Genomic DNA, 12,559 nt, shown 5'->3' with positions numbered 1-12,559 from the left:
AATACTTATTGCAGAGTTAAATTATACTGACAAATATATTATAATTTTCATATGATTGTTTAATTGTTATTTAATTGTTATGCTTGAAAATGAAGATTGTGATTTTTTTTTGTTATAATTAGTGGATATAAGAATGTTGTTGTAATTACAATCATTATGAAGAAACTTGTGATTTATTTGATAATCATAATTACTCAAGTATAATAAGAGAGAGAGAGAGAGAGAGAGAGAGAGAGAGAGAGAGAGGGAGAGAGAGAGAGAGAGAGAGAGAGAGACAGATGACAATCAGTAACATGACATATTTTGTTATTTTTTTATTTGTTTTATTTATATTTCGTTTTTTATTTATTTTATACTTTTATAAATATTTTTAATATTTTTAATGTTTTTTTAATATTTATTTTTTATGTTGATTTTTTTTTTATTTATTTATTTATTTTTTTTATTATTAGTTTTATTTATTTCGTTATTTTAGTTTATTTTTATCGTTTTTGTTAATTATTCCGTCTATACTATTATTATTAGATCCTTTTATTTCCACTATTAATTTTTCCTACTTTATTTTTTATTTACTTTTTTCTTGTATTCATATTTAAGTTTTATTCAATCATTTATTCTATTTCTTTCTATGTCTCTCTTTATTTGTCTCTGTTTATTCCTCATCATTTGGCTTAGTGTTGGAAGGGTGGGTCTGTCTGTCTGTCTGTCTGTCTGTCTGTCTGTCTGTCTGTCTGTCTGTCTGTCTGTCTCAGTTAGTGATATTTTGTACTCATGTTTATACACGACTCTTGTTTCTGTTATTAAATCACTAAGTTTGTTTGTGATTTTTTGTACAAGTTGTGATTTGTAATTTTTTTTTTATTGAAAGTTTCTTAAAACATCTAGTAAACCTTTGTGTTGGGAGCTGTATGAAGGACTGAAAGAATTGTAATGTTTTGATGTAATTCTTCTGTAGTTTAACAGTTGTGTAAGAAGTGCGGACATTGACATACATATTCACACACACGCACGCAAGCACTCACGCAAGTTTGCATGCACGTACGCACGCATACACGCACATAGTCTAGGAGTTAATATGAAGTGTTTATCGAGACGTAGGTATTAATTTGTCTGGTGGAAACTGAAGATATTTAAACTGTGAGATTTTAATGTGAGTTTCTATACTGAAGCAGGTTTTATATTGTGGTGTTGTGGTGTGTTTATAGTGGAGTATTGTGATGCTGTTGTAGTGTCCCTGTAGTGTTGTGATGGTGTTATGGTGGTGTTGTAGTGTCCCTAAAGGCCCCAAATATACCATCCTGACCTCAGACCACCATCACCCCCCCCTCTTTACAATTAACAAGCCAATCCTCTCCCTCTCGTAACAAGCAGCTCTAAACACTACACTACCTTCTGCTTCCCTCCTTCAGTAGAGTGACGCCCTGGGCAACCACCCCAATAATGAGTATTTACACATGCCTTTACCTGTAATAAGATGATGTTGATGAGGGGAGGCTATTACAGTAAAACCTCCATATAACGGAATTTTTTCTCCATATAGTCCGCTAGATGAGGGTTTCACATCTAATGGATCCTCGATATAAAGGACTTTCATTTCTATATAACGGACTTTCCTCTCCTTATAGGCCGTTAAGTAAAGGTTTCACTCTGGGAATAATGAAACCTTCTCTACCTGCCTTTAAACGCTTCCTCTTATCTCCATAGGAAAATAGGGGAGGGAGGAGGGGCGTGTGGGAGGAGGTTCTCAATGATTAACTTTTAACTGTGCGTCTAAGTCTAAGGAAGAAGGTTGATAGTGGGAGGATGGTGGTGCAGACAATGATCAACATCCTGCTGCTGTGTGGCTGGCTGCAAAACACACACACACACACACACACACGCACTAGTCAGAGCACCTGCCTTCCTCTTTACCGGCAGCTTTCTACATAAATGTCGTCAACACGCAATAACACCTAACAAAAGACGGTCACAATCAAGGCACAATAAGCGATCGAAAGTTTCCTCATAACAATCCGATTCCTTTTGTTGTGGGATCTAACCTGACCCTCTAGAGATCACAGGTCAGCCAAATGTCGCTCAGGTGCAGGAGAGGTAAACAAAGCCTCGTTCATGTGTAAATAACAAACGGAAAACAAATCATGACGTGTTTTTTATTTATTTTTTTACAGTACAGATATAACGACTTTTATTTATTTTATTTATGCAGTAAACTTTATTTAATTTGTGATGATAAAGGTTTTGTAGCGTAAAAATAATAAAAAATAATGGGTTTTTTTTATAAATTTTACATTAAAATAGTTCATTAGATTTTATGCTGTTTGACGACACGTAAACAATTCCTTGGTGTAGCTCCCATAAACTTATTATTACAGAACGGGGAGGAACGCCTGGCACTGTTGACTGCTCGTACTGGCGTAGTTTTATGGTTTGGGCTTCACAATTATCTTGAAGGATCCACGGGATGAGGGTCAATGATGGGTATAAGTGATAAAGGTTTGCTTGTTACTACTACATGTGACAGTTACCTCCCTTACCACACCTGGAGGCTTAGGTGTGTGTGTGTGTGTGTGTGTGTGTGTGTGTGTGTGTGACAGATCGACACACACACACACACACACGCATCCTTCACCTTCACTTCACTTCAAATTTCTCTCAGGTTTCAAGTTCACTTTCCTCAAATCCCATGCGACTCGACTTAACTTTTTTCCTGTTAATATTTCTTGAGTTTAATCTTCGCTTGACTGTGTTCTTTACTGTGTTGACCAAAGATAAATATAGAGTATTGATCAGGAGCCATTTATGAAAGCTGTAGCCCTCGAAACGTTCAACCATGTCCAAATTTGTTGTGGTTGTTCACTTTGTAACTGTAGAAGCTGTGTTATTCTGACTAGATTAACTGTGGGAGAGAGAGAGAGAGAGAGAGAGAGAGAGAGAGAGAGAGAGAGAGAGAATTCAATCACGGTGTCACAACAAGGTTAATGACAGTGAGGGAAGAAAGTCTACCTGACAATGGAACTGAGATGACTCGTAGTTCAATTAAGTTTACCTGAGTCAGTCTCTCTCTCTCTCTCTCTCTCTTTCTCTCTCTGTAGCTCTCTCCGACACAGAACGACAGAAAGACACAGACAGACAGACAGAAGTGCAAGGGACGACACAGTTAGCAGGTGGTAGTAACTCACTGTCTACACACACACACACACACACACACACACACACACACACACACACAGGAGTATTAATTATCGCCATCGTTTTCAAACTTAACTCTGAGCTTCCTGGAGATTAGAAAGTCTTTTAAGAAATATAATATTTTTTATCTTTACGACTGAATAGATCTGAGTTTATGGACAGCACAAGGTTAATGATGGAGTTAAGGACTTAGAAATGTTTAGGGTTCGTCTTTTTTTTTCATAGTGTGTTTACCTACGTCAAGGACAGGTGTGATATATGTGTTTGGAATTTTCTCTCTCTCTCTCTCTCTCTCTCTCTCTCTCTCTCTCTCTCTCTCTCTCGTAATTATTTTCTATTATCCTTATTAACATTCCTCACATGTTCATCCAAAGTACAACAATGGTTTCTCTACTGGGGAAATTTATAATCGCTTGAACTTACACCGGGTACAATGGCTGGCACGTTTTGTGAGACGTGGCCACTCTTTGATTGTTTACTTTGTATTAAAACTCCCGGAATGGCCCTAAGGAACCTCATAATAGTAGTTAGACTAAGGATAAGCATTCCACAGAGTTGCCACATCTCACAAAGCGTACCAGCCACTGTACCAGGTATAAGTGCAGCAGACTGTACATTATAACCTTTAAACCAGAATAACACCTTCACTGCTAATAGGTGTACTAACCTTTTCTTCAGGTATATTTTCCATTATCGTGACAAGAAGGGATAATAAGGGAACGGCAGGCGCTGTTGACTGCCCGTAGTGGCGCTATATGGTATTGTTTGGATAGAAGAATTCCTCGGCCACATAGTTAAGTCTAGGCTGTGAGGATCTTGGCTGGACAGTGATCATAATTTGGCCAGATATGTCTTAAGCCATTAAAGTAAGTCTTCCGTCCACGTCTTAAAAGTAACTTGACACATCTTAAGTAGCCATAAAAGTCAGGCATCGTCCATGTCTTAACTGAGTGCTTATGTTTACAGTAATCACACTCGTATCGATCCCATTGCCAACAACATTCCCGGCCCTGTATAAGTAAGAGTTCAGTTCATCTTGACATTCACAGACCATAAGACCACTTACTTTGTTTATTAGTGATCCTGGGAAGATAGGCTGAGTTTACGTGTGTGTGTGTGTGTGTGTGTGTGTGTGTTTAAATATCTGCGTGCTTGCTTGTATTGACATCTGGTACCTGTAGACTTTCACATCTGTAGAGACACTTGACGTATTTCTGTAGATCCTTAACACCTGACTGTATTGGTCTACAGCACCTGTCTCCTCCACCACCTGTCTCCACCACCACCTGTCTCCTCCACCATCTGTCTCCACCACCACCTGTCTCCTCCACCATCACGTCCTCCTTCACCACCTGTCTCCTCCACCACCTGTCCCACCACCATCTATCTCCACCTCCACCTGTCTCCACATCCTGTCTCCTCTTCATCTGTCTCCACCACCATCTATCTCCTGCCACCTGTCTCCTCCACCACCTGTCTCCACCACCACCTGTCTCCTCCACCATCTGTCTCCACCACCACCTGTCTCCTCCACCATCACGTCCTCCTTCACCACCTGGGTGGAGGAAGGTGGTTGGTGTGGCTGGAGTGAGGTGTGTGGTATGGATAGAAGGAAGGGTGTGGTTTAGGTGGAGGAAGGTATGAGGTGTGGATGGAGGGGGTAGTATGGTGTGAGTGAGTGGATAAACGTGTGGGTGTGGTTGGGTGATTATGTGAAAGATTTGTGAATGCATGCTATCCACTCTCTCACCCCAACACACACACACTCACACACACTATTGCCACACACACACACACTATTGCCACACACACACACACACACACACACACTCACAACCACCTGAACTATACTGTCAGTGTTACCAGAGCAGAACACACCACTCATCCATGAGACTGACAATATGACCGCTAAATTCAATAACACTTCACTTAATCGACGACTCACTCATGAACCAGTGACACAACCAGAACCTCGTCTCGATCCTCACCGTTATGTTCTCAATCATCGGGAATGAAAAATCCTTTGCTAGAGTTAACCCAGTGACTGTATGTGTACCTGTTCCTGCCGTTGATTAATGACATGTTCTTTAAAAGTAAATGACCTGAGTAACTGTACCTGTGTTTGTGGTCGTGGGAGTTCTGGTTCATGGACTCTGTGAAACGTTTGAGTTCTGGTTCATGGACTCTGTGAAACGTTTGTGTCGTCTGGATCTTTCTATCGAAGTTCATATTTTAGAATCGAAATAAATTCTTCAGTGTTCATAAATAAATAAAATCTTAACAGCAACAAAGGTGACCAAGTTTTCACCTGTGTTAAACCGGAATTAAAAAAGTATCCCTCACGTACGAAAAAGATCCATCAGTCACGTCAAAGAAAGAGACCATTGGATCTGACCACGACAGGTATAAATCCTAGATCGTCCTGGAAGTAGTATCATTAGTTATCATTAGTGACTTTGAATCATCCTTGGAAAAAAAATAGTCTTCAATTGAATTACCTCGGATATTATTGATGAACTTCAGAAAGATTTTGTGTGTTGGGAGGAAAACGGAAAATGAGAACCGCGATGGAAATTGGTCAGATTGGTCAGCAAATTGTACTACGGACGTAACGGTTAGCCAGTACGGTTAGCGAGTTTCCCTGTATTCCTGGCATCCCCTGACACGGAGCTACACCATTCCTCAAGCGGGTGTGAGTGTGTGGGTGGGTGAAGTCTGTGCGGCGCTAAATGGCGATTTGAATGTTAGTGTAGGTGATACTGCCAGTAGTGTAAGTGGAGTGGGTGGGTGTGACTGGTGGAGTAGAGTGGGTGTAGTTGGTGGAGTGGGTGGATGTGACTGGTGGAGTAGAGTGGGTGTAGTTGGTGGAGTGGGTGGGTGTAGGTAGTGGAGTGGGTGGGTGTAGGTAGTGGGTGTAGGTAGGTATAAGTAGGCCATATCAACAGTGGTAGTGAGGCAGTAAGTACTGAATCAAGACAACCGCTAACAAAGGCTATTGGTAGACTTGTTGACATAACCGACCTGTGTTTATACTGTCGTGTGTGTGTGTGTGTGTGTGTGTGTGTGTGTGTGTGTGTGTGTGTGTGTGTGTGTGTGTGTGTGTGTGTGTGTGTGTGTGTGTGTGTGTGTGTGTGTGTGTGTGTGTGTGTGTGTGTGTACATTTCTCTATGTATATTTATCCTAATATGTGTATAAATATAAGTAAATACATTCATACATGAGTGAATATGTATGTATATTTGATGTGCCTGTGAGAATGTTTACAAACTTCAATAACATAAACAGACCCCCGTCTTCTGTGAGCTTTACCATCAACACTACTCACTCTCTCACCAGCGTTGATTCACACACCAAGGATTCGAAACTGGTTCATTAGCTGGATTCATTACGGGGTTCATTAGCTGGGTTCATTACGGGGTTCATTAGCTGGGTTCATTACGGGGTTCATTAGCTGGGTTCATTACGGGGTTCATTAGCTGGATTCATTACGGGGTTCATTAGCTGGGTTCATTACGGGGTTCATTAGCTGGGTTCATTACGGGGTTCATTAGCTGGGTTCGTACGGGTTCATTAGCTGGGTTCATTACGGGGTTCATTAGCTGGATTCATTACAGGGTTCATTAGCTGGGTTCATTACAGGGGTTCATTAGCTGGGTTCATTACGGGGTTCATTAGCTGGATTCATTACGGGGTTCATTAGCTGGATTCATTACGGGGTTCATTAGCTGGGTTCATTTCGGGGTTCATTAGCTGGGTTCATTAATACATGGTTATAGGGGAAAATAGGATTATATATTGGTCATGTAATAGAGATATTTGTGTACATAGGAGGAAGAGGAGGGTGATAAAGATGGAGAAAGAGCGTGATAAGAGAAGGATGGGGGAAGAGGGGGAGGACACAGGAAGAAGAGGAAGTTGGTGATACAGAGAGAGAGGAAGAGGAGGGGGGGGTACAGCTGGGTATACTGTACACGCCAGGAGAGGTAGAGAAAGTACAAATACTGTACTCAGTGTTTGTACCTGACATTCCCAGTGAACACTCTCTCTCTCTCTCTCTCTCTCTCTCTCTCTCTCTCTCTCTCTCTCTCCCTCTCTCTTTCTCTCTCTCTCTCTCTCTCTCTCTCTCTGTCTCTCTCTCTCTCTGTCTCTCTCTCTCCCTCTCTCTCTCTCTCTCTCTCTCTCTCTCTCTCTCTCTCTCTCTCTCTCTCTCTCTCTCTCTCCTCTCTCTCTCCTATCACGTGAAGGTTTGAGGAGCTGATGTGCTTCGCTGTAGCACCTTCCTTTGCATATTATTAAGTATGGTATCATTTTTACTTCAGGTGTGTAGGAGTTACCTTGGAGTAGCTGTGTGTTTGTGTGTGTGTGTGTGTGTGTGTGTGTGTGTGTGTGTGTGTGTGTGTGTGTGTGTGTCGACTCCGTGACCTATATACAAAGGGTTCTCGAGGTCTCCAGGACACAACACGTGCATAACTAAGTGTAGGTGTTGTGTCGTGTAGGTGTTATGTCGTGTAGGTGTTGTGTCGTGTAGGTGTTGTGTCGTGTAGGTGTTGTATCATGTAGGTTTTGTGTCGTGTAGGTGTTATCTTAGGAGAAGAAATTACAATAAAAATTATTTGGAAAAGGACAGCGAAGAGGTATACATGCAGGTAAGAGACAGACACACTCACCTGTCTATAGTGCTGTCTGCCACTCCTCCAGCGCTCGTGGGTTCTGTAAGGAGAGATTCCATTTGAGTTTCCTGTTCAGCTCTCACTAAGATGACAAGACTCGATAACCTCTTGATCCGAAACCGAACCAAACCTAACCTAATCTAATCTAACCTAACCTATCCAAAACCTGACCTAACCTAACCTAACCTAATCTAACCTAACCTAACTAATCTATCTAACCTAATCTAATCTAACCTAACCTATCCAAAACCTGACCTAACCTAATCTAATCTAATCTAACCTAACCTATCCAAAACCTAACCTAACCAAGCCCGTAAACTTAGTGTGAAAATTTGGGTTCTGTTCCTGGTGTGTGTTATGTATGAGACGTCATCCACCTTGTTCCCTGTTACATACATCCGTTTGGTAACTCTTCTTATTCTCTCGTCTCTTCTCTTCTTCTTTCCTTTATTACCTTGTTCTCTTTCTTCTCTTTCTTGCTCTTATTTTTCCTTCTCCTTCGTTCCCTTTGACCAATCGGGTGTCACCAATTTTGAAATCGGTGATGATTGGCTGCGGTGAGTTACATCATGATTGGTCAGCGCGCTTAGCTCCTGTTATTGTGGTGTTGTGGTTGGCGCCGCAGTAGTGATCTGTGGTATCTTATTGTGTCAGGTTTATTTGATGTTGTCACCACCACCACCACATTACCTCTCTCTCTCTCTCTCTCTCTCTCTCTCTCTCTCTCTCTCTCTCTCTCTCTCTCTCTCTCTCTCTCTCTCTCTCTCTCCTGGTAGACCTTGTAGCCGATGTAGTAAGGTTCTCCTGCACCAAACTGGAGTCTTCACAAGAAAACAGCGACGAGTCCTACATTAACTTGACCGGTCCTGACGTAATCCCAATACCAATAAATCCTTTTTCAGCTAAAAATTGTCCTAAATACAATAGAGAAAATCCTTCAAATAAATCCTTTCGCAAAAAAGACGAAAGATTCCCACGGTGAACAGAGTCCTATATCTACAGTACACAAAAAGTCCTCAGCCCACACGACTCTCTCCTACACTCCGGAAGGCGTCGACTCTACTCCTACACACCACATCATAGTATTCCAGCTCCTACGAAACTCCCCTCCCCCCTAATACGGCATGACTAGTCCTATGCCTCCTTGACTTTCTCCTAGGCCTGAGGCAGTACTCAGTGCCACTAGAGGGCCACTAACAGCCCACCCGTGGCACTCCTTCAGTTGTGTTTATGTTAATGGCATCACACTGGTGTTTGTCCTCAGGCAGCAACTATTACAGATCTTGGCAGGTTAGGTCGAGCTGGGTTGGGTTATGTGATCTCAACAGGCGAGTCGTGTGATACCGAACAGATCATTCTCGCTGTGGTAGACGCCTGTGTTGGTCTCGGTAAGGTCTCGCTTTCTAGGTCATTGATCTTTAAATTCTACATTGTCTTCGCTTCTGTACCCCTCCACCCCCAAATCGGTCTTTAGGTCATTGATATAAGTCAGGCCATTAATATTAGATTCAATGTATAATTCTTTCTTCAGTCTATCGGTGTATGATAAGTTAGACATTATTCACTTGTTATATTGTTGATGTTTGTGACACACCAGCACGAGTGTAATCAACTTCCCTCTACAATATCTTTCACGACCAACAACACTTAAACTTATGTACAATAAACAGTCACTCAAAAAACTATCTTTACAAAATGGTGTTCAGAAAATATGACCTAATGGACGAAGGATTTTGACAACTCTACCGAGACAACAGGAGTCACAGTGTTCATTTTGAAATTCATCGTCCCCCCCCCGCCCCCCATCCCCCACTCCTTACTCCCCGCCCCCACGCCCCCACGCCCCCGCAAGTACAGATAGTTTTTTGAGTGACTCTTTACAAAGGTGAAGATAAATAAATATTGATAAAAGTTCTTCTCTCCAGGACCCAACTGTAACACCTCCCAGCAGCAGCCGTGGACTTGATATCTCTCCTCAGTCACTCAGGTAAGGAAAAAACTCTTTATACCTCCTCGTTGTATGATAACTCCTGCCACTTATCATAGTACGAAGGGGGGGAGGGAGATGGATGGAAGGAGAGTGGGAAGGAAGGCGGTAGAGTAGGAGGGAGGGAAGGAAGGAAGGAGAGAACGTCCGACTACCCTCCTAACAGCCACGGTAACGTCTACCTGCCTGACCGACCTCTCTACACCTGTTGTACTGTAATCGTTGTGACTTATTCCAGATGGTTTGTTTGTGTTTCCTGTCGTCCACCATCCTTCTTTGTGTAGGGCAATGAGGCCAGGTGCTAGAGGTAGAAGGTAGGGGCGTACAGTGGCAACACGCTGGGGGGCATGAGGAAGAGGGAAGGGTAATAGCGGCAAGTGCTGTACAGGGGAAGGAAGGAAGAGGAGGCAGCAGCCAGTCTGTATAGCCAAGAAAATGTCAAGGGAAACATTGGTTACGTTTTTTCTTACTGCGGTCACCTGTATGTAGGACACAGCTTACTTGTATATGTCAGGGGAACACAATTACCTGTTTTCTCTTTATACAATCCTCTGTAAATGACACACACACACACACACACACACACACAGTATTATAGACAATATCCTCAACAAAAATACAATCAATCACATTATACGATGTTCTAGTGAAGACATATTTTCTTAACTACTACACCCGTGAAAAAATTTATATGTGAGATTCAAACACATAAGTTATCCCAGCAGATCGTGATAAATATAACCCCGACTATATAACAATGACATAGAGATTCATGACCAATTAACACCTTAGTTTCCAGCAGGTGAGTGAGTGTTTTGGTTCATTATCTTGTGTTAAGGTAAAGTAACGCCTTGGTGATGGATGGTGATTTAGTGTCATGATATTATATTATTATCTTTATTTTCTAAGGTGATAAAAGGTTTCGATGTCACTTAGGTTTCTCAGCTTAGTAAAAATAACACGAGAGGCGGATCTAACAGGACCTTCACTTACCTGTGTCAGAAATGTAAACACTACGGTAATGAGAATCGGGAGGTTCACTGCGCCCCATGACTGACGGGAGGGGCGACCCAGGTGACGGTCTCTTCCTCCGTCAGGAAAAACATATCATTGCCTGAACACTGCGCAATTCAGGGCGATTATTATGTGCCTTTTATAACTTCTTTATACACTGTTTATTCTTTCTCGGCCATTACGAACACGGAGAGGGTACGCACGAATATAAAGGTCTTCTGTATAAGTCATTCTGATTACACATAAACGCTACCGAATGTTTTTGTTGCTTGAAAGGCGACCAATTTGAACGATTTAGCGAGATCTTGTTGACATTTGTTGATCTTCCTCGAGGAAAAACAACACAGTAATCTCTTTATTTCATCTCGGTAACAAATGCTTTGCCAACACTCTGTCCCGGTGTCAGGTTACGACCTTCACGACCCGCCCAGCAGGCAGTATAGGGCAACGACTCAGAGGAGCTCCGCCACACCGTGTAGAGACCGGGGCGGGTAACTGCATGAAGGATTACGGGACGACATAATGTGGGGTAGTATAGTGGTGGAGGGGTACACTGTTGCCACGGGTGTCTCGCTTAAAGGCTCGTACCATAAAAACCAAGGTCAGGACAAGTAGTGAATGGCGGTGGGCGTCTCTTCCTGGTGGGAGTAACGCCAGGTATATACTCGTGTGTGTGTGTGTGTGTGTGTGTGTGTGTGTGTGCTGCAGAACTAAGAGATGTTTACACTAAAGTTCGGGTATGAATTTCGCTTACGGTGTTACTTGTCTCTTCCTTACCCACCCCTCAGCTCTCTCTCGGGTCCCTCTCACCTTCCCACCTCCCCCCCCTCCCGACGCACCATAATAAAGAGATATAAGAAAGAGAATGAATGAACTGGTTACACAGATGAAAAATCGCTCAACATAACAGAAAAAATAAGATACTGCAATATCTATTCATCTCAGACCAAGGTTAATGGCAGCCAGATTGCAGATAATTCTTAAAAGTGATCGTTTTGCTTCAAGATCTCGGCTTAACCTTGAAAGTAATTCTATTCTTAAGTGCTTATAGAGATCGTTCGAGTGGCCCTTGAGGTGTGTGTGTGTGTGTGTGTGTGTGTGTGTGTGTGTGTGTGATTAATTACAACACCTCCGGAACTCAGCTGGAAGGGTGGCCGCGGGGGACAGAGTGGGAGAGGACCTGCCTACCTGTGGTGAGGTGCACGTGTTGTTAATTAGAACAAGGGCAGGCGGCCACACACAGTTGACTGTATATTTTCAGCCTTTTGACTTCCATGTTCCTTCAATAAGTCGTATATTATTATTATTATTATTATTAGTAGTAGTAGTAGTATAATTCACACGCACACACACATACTACCACAATATACATATAAATAATAATGGTTGCCCCTCGTGTAACGAGGATGGCCGGCCCTTGGGCCACCTTGGCGTAAATTTTATTTAAGGTGTAGAAGCTACCGCCAACACAACAACCACACCCTGAGTTAACGAGGTGCATGACCCAGTGTTAAGGAATAGCCCGAGAAGACCGGACAACTCGCCAGCTGCACTGGCTAACCATTACCCCGGAACACGATCCGCAAATCAATTGACATTCAGGTCCCCAATTACTGCTGGGTAGGTAGAGGGAAATGGCGTAAAGAAACTTGCCCATAGTTTCACCCTGCCACAATATACACACACATACACACTTTCA

General features: G+C 42.4%; 1 protein-coding gene across 6 annotated transcripts in view; it reads right to left on the bottom strand.

Annotated features, from left to right (window-relative positions):
- LOC121875555 (serine/arginine repetitive matrix protein 2-like) overlaps positions 1-12,559 on the bottom strand; it is a 142,910-nt gene that overhangs the window by 51,025 nt on the left and 79,326 nt on the right. For all 6 annotated transcript variants that reach the window (XR_006090630.1, XM_042380139.1, XM_042380142.1 and 3 more), the window contains one exon: positions 7,857-7,899. The gene's annotated coding sequence lies outside the window, so the exon portion shown is untranslated. The remainder of the gene's footprint in view (positions 1-7,856; positions 7,900-12,559) is intronic.

This window comes from Homarus americanus, unplaced genomic scaffold (assembly GCF_018991925.1).
Source record: "Homarus americanus isolate GMGI-L3 unplaced genomic scaffold, GMGI_Hamer_2.0 scaffold58957, whole genome shotgun sequence".
Taxonomy (NCBI): Eukaryota; Metazoa; Arthropoda; class Malacostraca; order Decapoda; family Nephropidae; genus Homarus; species Homarus americanus.
This window is presented reverse-complemented; position numbering and strand designations above follow the sequence as displayed.